We start from the raw sequence: 13,327 nt of genomic DNA, 5'->3' as shown, positions 1-13,327 counted from the left end.
ATTATTACGTGAAGCGTTCCACATTCACGTAACAGGATATTGGTAGAAAAGGATTGAGAAAGGAATATGAAGAGGATCATCTTAATGTGAGTTTATAGAATATGCGAGAAAAAATTATTAGATAGCTCGGACTGGGATTCGAACCCAGAACCTTCCGAAGACATGTCGGCTACTCTACCATTTGAGCTATCCGGTCTATACTAAATTTCCTTTCGCTTATTCTATATACATTAAGCCACACCGTCCATCTTACGGTAAGCATTTTTACAAATATAAATAATGCTGTGAAGCGGAAAGAATAGGAGTTACGGTAATTATTACGTGAAGCGTTCCACATTCACGTAACAGGATATTGGTAGGAAAGGATTGAGAAAGGAATGTGGAGAGGATCATCTAAATGTGAATTTATAGAATATGCGAGAAAAAAATTATTGATAGCTCGGACTGGGATTCGAAACCAGAACCTTCCGAAGACATATCAGCTACTTTACAATTTGAGCTATCCAGTCTATAGAAATCTTCGAAAAACTGAAAAAAAAAATTTTTTTCAAATGTGGTTTTTTTGGAATAACTTTTAAACAGTTCGATAGTTTAACTCCAAAAATCTCTCGCTAATCAGCTATTAACCTCAAAAAAACCACGTCGATCGCCACTAGTCCGGTCAAAATCGGTTGATTAGCTCGAGAGATATCGTGAACGAAAGAAAACCGAAAAAAGTGTTTTTTTGGAATAACTCTGAAATTCCTTGCGCGATCAATTTAAACTTTGAGATTCTTTGTGAAGCTCAAAAAACTGCGTCGAATTCTGCCAACTGCGTGAAAATCGGTTTATTCATTCAAAAGTTATTGCGGTTTAAACATTCAAAAAATAGTGTTTTATCAAATCTCTAGCAGACTATTGAGCTCGAAGAGCTCAAAAGCATAGGAAAGCAATCTCTTTGAGCTCAAAATAAATCATAAATTGTATTTTTGAGTTCGAGGAGTTCAAAAACGTCATTGGTGCAATTTCAAGCGCCTAAGTATGGAATTAGCGGGAAGTTGCAGGGATGACCTTCAATGTCAACCGTTTTCCTAATTTTTTACTTTCTAAAATCATTTCGTGTTGCTATTTTGAAAAAAAAAAATTAGGACAACGGTTGACTTTAAAGGCCATCCTTGCAACTTCCCGCTAACTCCATACCTAAACGCTTAACATTTCACTTATTTTGTTTTTGAGCTCTTTGAGCTCAAAAGTACAATTTCTGTATTATTTTGAGATCTCTTCGAGCTTAAAAGTCTGATAGAAGTTTGATAAGACACTATTTTTTGAGTTTTCGAACCGCAATAACTTTTGAATGACCGAACCGATTTCGACAGGACTGGTGGCAATCGACGTGGTTTTTCAAGCTTAAGAGTGGAATAGTTTTTAGAACTGATCGGTGCAACCGTTTAGAAGTTATTCCAAAAAATACGATTTTTTGAAAATTTTATTTTTGAGATTTCTCAAAATCTAGTTAACAGAATTGATTTAAATTTTTACGAAATTTAATGGCAATGATACTCTTTGGATCGCCACCTATTTCGTTCCAATCGGTCAAGCCGTTCAAAAGTTATAAGAAGTTTACATACATATACACACACACACACACACACACACACACACACTGCACGGTTCGGGGCTGAGGAGAAACTGCTACCGTACGCGTCTCCCCGAGCAGATGGGAGGATGTTCGCTGTCCTTGGATGACACTTAATCTCTTAGTTGATGAGGTACAGCGGGTAGGAGCCAAGCAAAATAACCAAACAAAATAAACTCCCGTGGACAAAACTCCCCTGTAATGGGTTGGTCACACTAACTGACCTAGCAAGACGATCGTTCTCTGCTGTGACCCACTGGGAGTGACCGGAACCTGTATCGTAGTTTCCGACGATGCAGGCCACGGCTGATGTGAGCTTGCTCTGCCGAGGTGTAAGTTGCAGCAGTCGATCAGGAGCCAGCCACTTCGGGCCTTGATCAGGTAGTACGCAGTGAGTGTTAGAGATCGAAATCTTCACCGCTCCGAGTGAGTCTAGTCCGTCCGTGTATTCCGGGACTGGCTAAGTGTCGGCTAGGCCTAAGGGAACTGGGGTAGGAGTACTATCTCCGAGGGTACACCCGTTCCTAGTTATAGCAACCCGCTCCACACCGTACGATGCGCTGGTAAATCAAAAAGTATAAGTAATTCACAGGAAACAAACAAGAGTGAAAACGGGCCTCATGCCCAGCAAGACGCACTGCTACTTAGTGCAAACATTAAAAGGATAGATACTCTGGTGCATCTGGAGAAGCTAGTCAGTGGACTGCAGGACTTTCTCCAAACCAAGCAAAATATCCACAAGGAGATCAAGTCGAAGTCGACGAACATCTGCAGTACCCTGAGAAGGTTCAAGAAACTGGACAAAGAGTGGCAGAACATCCAACAGCAATTCGGTAATGTCGTGATGAAGATGAGTGCGACAGCGGTTTCACCTGCAAAAGCCGACACGTTTGTCGAAGAGATGGACACAGGTGGCGAGGGTGACGTCGAGTCAGTTGTCGAAGACGGTGAGGAAAGTGGAACTGATATCAGGCCTGGGAAAAGGAAGGAGCGAAATTCCCCAGACTCAATGACCAGCCGTACTAAGAAGAAGAAGGACCTTAAACCAAGTCCTCCGAAAAACGCGGTAACACAGGACGGCGAAAAAAAGGAGGTGAATGAGTGGCAAACAGTCCAGTCAAGGAAGTCCAAGAGAGAGCAAGCAAAAGAAAAGCTCCAGAACCAACCGCCGAAGGAGCCCAGGCCAGAGTCTAAGCGGAAAAATCCGCGCAAACGGATCAGGCCGGACACACTGATCATACGCCCAGCAGAGACGGCAAAGTATGCTGAGATTCTGAAGCGAATAAAGCAGGACGTCCCTGACGAACAGGTCCGTACTACAGTGGATAAGATCCAAAGAACTAGGACCGGGAGCTTGCTGATTACGCTTTCGAGGAAGAGCACTGACGGAGGCCAAGCCTTACAGAAGACCATCGCGGGCATCCTCCAAGAAGACGCGAAGGTAATCTGCAAAGGACCACAGGAAGACGTCGAAATCCGAGATCTTGACGATACCACAACCAAGGAGGATATTCAGGCCGCCTTGCGAACGGTAATCGGAGAAACCTGCGAGATACCACTAGGGGCAATTAAGATTCGTAAGGCCTACAGAGGTACTCAGACAGCTGTTGTGACACTAGCAGCAGCTGCAGCGCGGAAGATATTGGCAGGAAGCGGTAAAGTCCGGATCGGCTGGGCCAACTGCCGAATCAGAGCTACGAGGAGACCAATCCCATGTTTCAAGTGCTGGCACTTTGGACACCATGGATTCCAGTGCAAGAGCAATGTGGATTGGTCTAAGCTATGTATTAGGTGCGGAAAAGAGGGACACAAGATTGCTGAATGCAAAAACCCAGCGAAATGTGTATTATGCGCGGACCAAAGTGCGGAGAACGCGGCATGACAGCGCATCCAGGTGCCCAGTATTTAAAGAGGCACTCCAAAAGATAACAAAGAAACAGACATGAAGATATTGCAGCTAAACCTAAACCATTGCGAAGCTGCACATGATCTGCTTATGCAAACAGCAAGAGAACTAGAGTTAGACTTAGTAATGATAGCAGAGCCATACAGACACCTGAATACCCAGCCTTGGGAATCTGACAGCACCGCCAAGGCTGTCATCTGGTCCTGTGGTAAGCGTCCCTTCCAGAGGATAGTTAACAATGATAATGCCGGCTTTGTAGCAGCAACAGTTAACGGCATCCGTTTCTACAGCTGTTATGCACCACCTAGCCTATCCATTGTTGAATTCACTGAATTCTTGGACAAACTGACCGAGGACGCCAAGCAGCATTATCCAGTCGCGATTGCCGGTGACTTCAACTCCTGGGCAGTAGACTGGGGCAGCAAGCAGACCAATGCGCGAGGAAAAGCACTACTAGAAGCTTTTACTACACTAGATGTAGTCCAGCTCAACAGTGGTGATACGCCAACCTATACTAAAGGAGAAGCAAGCTCTATTGTAGATCTCACTTTCGTCAGCAGCAGCCTCATCAGTGGAAAATACGACTGGAAGGTGATGGATATCTACACAGCCAGCGACCACAAGGCAATTCTCTGGGAAATATCACATGGCCGGAATACAAGAAGACCAATCAAGTCACTCAATACCATTGGATGGAAAGTGAAGTCTTTTGACACAAGCACATTGGTAATAGCCCTAAATAGTGAACCGATTACTACTGGATCCGCAGAAGAAATGACCAAGGACCTGATGAAAAGAGTTGTCCAGGCCTGTGACGCAAGTATGGTCCGGAAACGCAGCATAAGCCAACGCTCGGCAGTACACTGGTGGAACGACCACATCAGAGATCTTCGGAAAGAGTGTCTAAAGAAAAGAAGAATATCCCAGCGTGGCTATCGGCGACCTAATTCTGCGGAGCTGGTCGCAGAGTACAAAAAAGCCCGTTGATCATTGAACAAAGCCATCAAGGATAGTAAGAGGCAATGCTGGAAAGAGCTCATCAACGAGGTGGACAAAGACCTGTGGGGTAGACCGTACAAGGTGGTCATAACTCACCTAAAAGTCAAAAAAATGCCGGCACCCACATGCCCACAATTTCTGCAGAGAATCGTTACCGCGCTGTTTCCGCAGCAACGCGAGCTTCATTACCAGTTAGCTCAAAGCGAACTGGAGGACATTCCACTTGTCACGGAAGAAGAACTGACGGAGGCTTGCCAACGCATAGGGAATAATAAAGCACCAGGATTAGATGGAATCCCTAATATTGCCTTAAAAACAGCTATGAAGGCAGCACCGGCATTATCCCTGGATGTTTACACCACCTGCCCTAAAGAAGGGATTTTTCCTCGAAAGTGGAAACAGCAACGGTTAGTGCTGCTTCCTAAAGGGAAAAAGCCACCGGATGAACCGTCATCTTACCGCCCACTTTGCATGCTAGATACAGCGGGTAAGATATTTGAACCCATAATTCACCAGAGAATTGAAGCAGTAGTCGACCCACTCCTGGCAGACAATCAGTATGGATTTCGGAAAGGACGATCAACCCTGGACGCAATCAAACGGGTTGTTGATACGGCCAAGGAAGCAATCGCAGGAACCAGATGGAAGGGTGGAATGAAGAAGTATTGCCTGGTGGCGACTCTAGACATCAGAAACGCCTTCAAATCCGCCAATTGGGAATGCATCATGCAGGCCCTCCAAGAAAAGAATGTACCAGAATACCTTCTTAAGATCGTAGCAAGCTACTTTGAAAACAGGGTCCTGAAGTATGACACGAAGAACGGTCCGAGGGAGTATGATATTACTGGAGGTGTACCACAAGGCTCAGTTGTAGGCCCGCTCCTGTGGAATATTATGTATGACGGTTTATTAAGACTAACTCTGCCAAAAAACGTCAAACTCGTAGCATATGCAGATGACGTAGCCGTAGTGATCGTTGCCAAACACCTGGACGAGATAAACCATATGTTCGATCTCACTTTTGAGCGAGTTAACCGGTGGATGGACGCAGTGAACCTGCAACTGGCGCAACACACGACTGAGGCAGTGCTTATTACCAGCAGAAAAGTGGTAGAAACCATTAAGCTGAAAGTCGGCGAACAAGAAATCACATCACAACCTTATATCCGATATTTGGGAGTGATGCTTGATGCCCGACTCAACTTCAAGCAGCAAGTGGAATATGTCAGTGCCAAAGCGTCAGTAGTGAGGGCTAGTCTCGCACGACTGATGCCGAACATCGGAGGCCCAAAGCAGAGCAGGAGGCTATTATTGTCATCAGTAGTCACATCTGTGCTCACTTACAGAATATGAAATTTGAGCCGACGCACTAAAGACACAAGAATCATGGAGAAAGGCTGGACCAGTATATCGACTGAGTGCCCTACGAGTAGCTAGCGCCTTCCGCACAATATCAGAGGAAGCAGTGTGTGTTATTTCCAGTACTCTGCCTCTCAGAGTCCTAGCTGAGGAAAGACGGAACCTATATCAACGAAAAAGGTCAACCACACTGAGCCCTGAAGAACTTAAAAGGGAAGAACGGCAACACAGCATCGCAAGATGGCAACAGGAGTGGAATGCTGCAGAGAAAGATCGGTGGACGTACCGTCTCATACCTCGGATTGATGTGTGGTTCAACCGGAGTCGGAGACGGTGAGATCAACTATTATTTAACGCAGATGTTATCAGGACACGGATGTTACCGGAAGTATCTTCACCGCTTTAAGCACGATGATACCCCAGAGTGCCCGTCCTGTCCAGGGGTCAATGAAGGTGCGGAGCATGTTTTCTTTGTGTGTCCACGTTTCAACCAACAGCGCGATGAGTTAGAGAAGATTCTGAAAAAGAGAACCCAACCAGAATCAATAGTAGAAGCAATGTTGTTGTCAGAAGCTGCCTGGAACGCCACAAGCACTTTTGCTACAAAAGTGCTTACAGAGTTGCGATCCATTGAGAGGAAAAGAGCGAAAGACAGAATCTAGAAGAAAGAAATAACATCTTAGCCACCAGAAGGAAGAGCGGCAGCTAATTTCTCCCCCCGCGAAGAAATGCCTTACGGCGGTACCATGGGGGATCAGAGGATAGAAGAGAAAGGGGTTAAGGGTTTAGTGGGTAGGGGCGTCAGCGTCGAGTTTTAGTATGACGCTGCGTCGAGTCGCCACATATCCAGGCCAAACAGCTATGCCTAGAATCCGTAAAAAGGATTCCCCCCCCCTAAGGAAAAAAAAAAAAAAAAAAAACACACCCTGCACGGATACCATCGCGGGAATAGTCAAGGAAGCTTCCTGTGACCTTAAAACGTCGAGATCTGATGAAAGCTCAATTTTCGCAAAACGGGGTTAAACCAATAACTTCCCGAATTTTGAAAATCTTCGATTTTTTTAGCGGGAAGTTAAAAATTTTTAAATCTTATACTCATAAATATAATTTAAATATTATTTCGAGCTCGTAGAGTTAGCTATTTTAAGCTTTTGAGCTTTTCAAGCTCAATAGTCTGATGAAAGTTTAATAAAACACTGTTATTTAAATTTACAAACTGCAATTATTTTCGAATGAATAAACCGATTTTCACACGGTTGACAGCAGTCAACGCAGTATTTGAATTCTATGATTTACTATTAAACATAAATTTATCAGACCAAAAATTTGGGAGAAATTGGAGAAATTCACTTTTTTCGAATTTTTTCGACAACGATAACTTACGAACTAATCAATCGATTTTTACGTTCTTGGGGGCGATCGACGTATTTTTTTAGGCTCTTATAATTATTTCATTTCATCAAAAACGATCAACAAAGAAATGTCGAAGTTATGTGAAAAAAACACTTTTTTCGAAATTTTTCGTTTTCGATAACTCTTGAACGCATCAACCGATTTTATCGGGACTAGTGGCAATCGACATGGTTTTTCAAACTTAATAACGGATTAGTTTTTTAAATCGATCAGTAAAGCCGTTTAGAAGTTATTCCAAAAAAACGATTTTTTGAAAATTTTATTTTTGAGATTTTTCAAAATATAGCGAACCGAATCGATTAAAATTTTTACGAAATTTAATGGCAATGATACTCTTTGGAGCGTCACCTATTTCGATCCAATCGGTCGAGCCGTTCAAAAGTTATAAGAGGTTTACATACTACACATATACACACACACACATACATACAGCCGCACGGACACCATCGCGGAAATACTCAGGGAAGCTTCATGTGACCTTAAAACGTCGAGATCTGCTGAAAACTCGATTTTCGCAAAACGGGGTGAAACCAATAACTTCCCGAATTTTAAAAAATTTTCAATTTTTCTTAGCGGGAAGTTAAAAAACGTTTTGAAAAAAATTTAACGTGGACGTCCGGATGTCACCGCATTTTGGATGTACCAACGATTATTCCCGATCAAATTGATATTTCAAGACCGGACCTTTCTTATTAGTTTAAGAATTCGATGAACTGGGTCCGTATTTCATATCAGTGGCCTAGTTTACGTATTTTTTTTTTTAATTGAATTTTTATTAAAATTCACTGCGATACAACCGTACAAAGCCAAATGGACTTTTCTTATTTGTCACGTGAAAACTATGGCGCCACTTGATCCAGCTAGATTTTTTTAGACTGCGTGCGCATATGACAAGAAAAAAGGGCGCCAATATTTAAAAAAAAATAAAAAATACTTTGTAAGAAATTACTTAATTATAATTTTTTTTTTTTGAATCAATTACACAATCAATTTTTTCTTAAGAAATGAATGAGCGTTATGAGGCGTGCACTTTTGGATTTTCCAAACTTCTTTTAATTTCCAATTAAGTATAATTAGTAATTTCATTGCACTTTATAAATCGAAATGAATTTATTAAAGTTAATAATGCCTCAGTTATTGCTTTCATATTAATATTAATATTAGTAAATACATCACAATAAATAGAACGCTATAAAAAGAAAAGAAAAAAATGGAAGACCGAAAGTACTGCCGTGTTACTTTCCTGCAGTGTTTAGTGTTGTATCGTTTTGTGTTGTATTGCATTGTATTTTATTGCATTGCACTATGCTGTCAGGTAATATATATATATATATATATATAGTATATATATATATATATATATATATATATATATAATATTACAGAGATCGTAACGTGAAACATCGACAGTCGATTTGCTTCAAGAGTACCAGTACATTACGAATTATTCGTGCTTGCGCGAATCAACGATTTTTACAATTGGACCGTAACGTTTCACGTTTAGTTTTCTCTCTGCTACCATCTACCATTATTTCTATTCCTTTCGTATTTCAGTCTCGCAAGCTATTCAGATTATCTTGATTGCTTTTATGACAACATGTTGAAATCACAAGCTTTAGAAATAATTAATTTCATTAATTAATCTTTTCTTAAAAAAAAAAAATGTTCTATTTAACTTGAATCACTTTAGCATGCGCACTGAAAAAATGGCATTTTTGTGACAAAAAATTAAATTGTTGGAAATTTCCATTAATTTTATTTCTTAGCTGAAGAAATCAAATTTATTGTCCCAGTAACTTTTTTGTTAAAAAAAAGTTTTTTTTAATTTGGAAAAAAATAATTTTAGATAGACAACTTGGGAATTTTTATCCAAAGTTGTTCAACAGATTAAAATATTGATTTAACCCAATTACATTGAATTGGCGCACAAAAGTGTTAAATTAACTTACTTGAACATAAAAATTAACACAAGTGTTAAATTAACATAAGTGATCACTGATCAGTATTCAACTTAAAAATTTTTTATACAAAATAATTAATTTCCCGCTAAATAAATTGAAAATTTTCCACTCAATGCAACCCGACTAGAAATTTCAGTGAGGCAGTGATTTGGCGCAAGTAAGGCATGCCGAATTCCAAACTTGCGGTAAGTGAGGCATCTAAATCAGACTGAAGTTTGGGATGTAACGCGAATTTCAGCCTAACTTGGTTTCCTGATTAGGTTGTAGTTTGGAAACTACACTTGATGGTGACTATCTAAACCTCATTCGGTCCGAATTTGGCTACTTAACTAGGCAGCAATTCGGAAATTGCTTTCTTCGTTTTTAGCTTTTTTATTATAAAGCGAAAATTAATAATAATAGATGATTATTTTTTTTATCTACTTTTATTATTTTAAGTATAAATTTGAATTTCGGATTAAATTTTTAAAATCCCGAGAAAAAATGTTTCTATATAATCATATATAAATGTATATAATCATATATGACTATATATGGAGCAATATAAAACCAAGGAAGATTATATAGTTCCATATATAATCATATATAATTATATATGATTATATATGGAGCAATATACAGCCAAGCAAGATTATATATAGTTCCATATATAATTATATATAGTTATATATAATCATACATGATTATATATGGAATTGTATATGAGGTCATATATAATCATATATAATTATAAATGACTATATATGGAGCAATATACAGCCATCCAAGATTATATATAATCCCATATATAATTATATATAAGTATATATAATTATATATGCTTATATATAATTAACATATATAAAAAATTTTTCTTTGAAAAAAAAATTTTTTTTGGTAATCACGAAAAGTGTAAAATGATGTTTATAATTACGTTTAAATAATTCTGAAATACAAAATTTGTTACATTTCCTATGAGATGTTTTGGTCTGCTCTGCTACTACCTAATAGTTAAATCATTATTTATTTTATTATTTAAATAAGTGTTATATTATAATGAGATTCGGTCAAATAAATAAATTATGAATTATGACTATCCACACATATTATAAAATCAATTTTTATATTATATTTATGATAAACTCATATGATACATTATGTAGATCATAGAATCATTGGCATCTAAGACAGCAGCACAGCAGACAGAAACTTCAAGACGCACGGAGATCACTCAAGTTATGCAGCATTGAGCAAGGTTAATAGTTGGATGGGTGACCGCTGGTGTTATAGCCGTAAAATTATAGCTAGATATTTTTTTTGTATTATAATTGGTTACAAAGAATTGCGTAGGACCATATTAAATATTATATCCATAAAATTAACCCAACAATTAATTAAATGTAATAAATATATAATTAAATATTGTTATATATAATTATATATGATTATATTTGGCCATTTTTCATATATAATCATATATAATCAATTTATATATAAATATATATAAATATTTTTTCTCGGGATATTAAGTTAAAAAAAAAAAAAAAACTAATTTATTTTCAATTTCCGGCTAAGAAAAATTGAAAATTTTTTAAAGTTCGGTTTGATCAGTTTGTATTCAAAAGTATATCATAGAATTTGAAAAACTGCGTGGAATGCTGCCAACCGCGTGAAAATCGGTGAATTTATTCAGAAGTAATAGCGGTTTGAAAATTCAAAAAATACTGTTTTATTAAACTTCTAATTATATATCGAGCCTCGTTCTCAAGATTACATAAGTAATTGACAATATCTAATCATGTAGTTACCCTCGTTCACGCTAGATGTCACAACTTTCAAAGTCCCAAATGAAAAAAATCCATCCATCAGCCCTCCGCTGTACCCCAAACTTCATATCTTTTCGTTGTGCGCTAGAGGAACGACGTAAGAGAGTACTTAAGACGTATATCAACCTTTTTCATATTATTTTCATAGAATTACGAAAACAGATAAAATTGACGCAAGAGCAATTAGACACTGTTCAGCCGACGAAAGAACCGTCGGAACCAGAGGCGTCAGACAACGAGTCTGATGCATCAAAGAACCATGGACAAGAGACTGATTTACTTGCTAATATTCAAGGTAAAATATATATATGTATATTGTTAAATAAATAAAATAAAAGCTTGCGCAAGAAATTAATTTAAATTTCTATGCCTTTCCACCTTTTTCTTTGATCCTTAGAGTTCTTGTAAAAGTTGAGATTGATAAAACTTCAGGAATTATAGTGGTGCCAGACTGGCCTAATCAGCCATGGTACCCATTTTTTTTATCTTTACTAGTTAGTAAACAAATAAGATTTAAACCAGATTCTAAATTATTATGATTCTCCTGTAGAGCGAAGCAACATCCCAGGGCGAAATCAACTGAGTTTGACTGCAGGCAGAGTGTCCGCGAGGCATATGTAAGGAGAGGAGCTCCAATTGAAACTGCGGACATTTTTAATGGCTTCTTTGTCAGATAGCACTATTAAGCAATATGCTTCAGGATTAAAACAATGGTATAAATATTGCGAATTATCGGGTTCTGACTTTTTTAACCCAGAACAAAAATAACGTTGGAATTTTTAATTCAAAAGTTTAATGAAGGCGCTTCATATGGAACCCTAAATACATATAGATCAGCAATATCCTTATTGTCAAATGATAAGATTGGAGAAAGTCCAATGATAAGTCGTTTTTTAAAAGACATTTTTAAAATAAGACCTACACAACCAAAATATTTGCATGCCTGGGATGTCACAGTAGTATTTAAATATATAAAAAAATCGTTTCCACTAAATACTTTGTCATTAGATAAATTAACAAAAAAGACTATTATACTATTGGCACTGTGTACAGTTTACAGGGCTCAAACTTTGGCAAATATTAATATAAAAATATTATTATAAGAGATAATGGCATTAAAATAAAAATATTAAACTCAATTAAAACATCTGGTCCAGGTCGTGAACAAGCCACTCTTATAATACCAAAGTTTAGAAAGAAACCTAAGTTATGTGAAGCATCAACCTTACTAAAATATATTAATGTAACTGCGAAAATGACAGATAAGAAAGAAAAATTATTGTTAAGTATCAAGAAACCTCACAATGAAGTAGGTAGTCAAACAATAAGCAGATGGGTAAAGACAATACTAAAAGAAAGTAATATTGATACCACAATTTTTTCTGTTCATTCTACTAGACATACTGTGATATCAACAGCCTTTTTAAAAGGAGTAGATTTAAGTATCATTAGAAAAATAGCAGGTTGGTCTAATATAGTCTACTGAAATTACTCTTATGCGTTGTTCAAAGTAATTTTCGACTAAGATGATTTTTGATAGAAAAATCAAGAATTTTCCGTAGAATTTAATAAAAAAAATTAGAAAAACGGTTGACCCTAAAGGCCATCCCTGCAACTTCCCGCTAATTTCATATTTAAGCGCTCAAAATTGCACTTACTACGTTTTTGAGCTCTTCGAGCTCAAAACTCTGGTACAAGTTTAATAAAACACTATTTCTTAAATTTTAAAACTGCAATAACTTTTGAATGAATAAACCGATTTCCACGTAGTTATTGGCATTCGACGCAGTTTTCCAGGCCTCATGAAGAATTTTTAAGTTTTAATCGATCGAAGTAGGAATTTCGATGTAACTCCGAAAAAACATTTTTTTCGGTTTTTTTTCGACAACGATAACTCACAAACGAATCAACCGATTTTGACCAGGCTAGTGGCGATTGACGTGGTTTTTCGATGTTAAGAGCTGATTAGTTTTTGGAATTGATCAGTGAAGCCGTTTGAAAGTAATTCCAAAAAAACCACATTCGAAAAAATTTTATAACTTCCGCTAAAAAAATTGAAAATTTTCAAAAATCGGGAAGTTATTGGTTTCACCCCGTTTTTCGAAAATCGAGTTCTCATCAGATCTTGACATTTTGAGGTCCTAGGGAAGCTTCCCTAAATGTTTTCGCGATGATGTCCGTATGTCTGAATGTCTGTGTGTGTTTTTTTTTTTTTTTTTTTTTTTTTTTTCCCTTAAGGGGAAGGAATTCTTTTTACGGATTCTAGGCA

General features: G+C 37.8%; 1 protein-coding gene across 1 annotated transcript in view; it reads right to left on the bottom strand.

Annotated features, from left to right (window-relative positions):
- LOC123271556 (putative uncharacterized protein DDB_G0279653) overlaps nucleotides 1-13,327 on the bottom strand; it is a 214,510-nt gene that overhangs the window by 139,744 nt on the left and 61,439 nt on the right. The gene's annotated exons all lie outside the window — the stretch shown is intronic.

This window comes from Cotesia glomerata, linkage group LG9 (genome assembly GCF_020080835.1).
Source record: "Cotesia glomerata isolate CgM1 linkage group LG9, MPM_Cglom_v2.3, whole genome shotgun sequence".
Lineage (NCBI taxonomy): Eukaryota > Metazoa > Arthropoda > Insecta > Hymenoptera > Braconidae > Cotesia > Cotesia glomerata.
The sequence above is the reverse complement of the archived record's forward strand: the minus strand, read 5'-3'. Positions and strand labels throughout refer to the sequence as shown.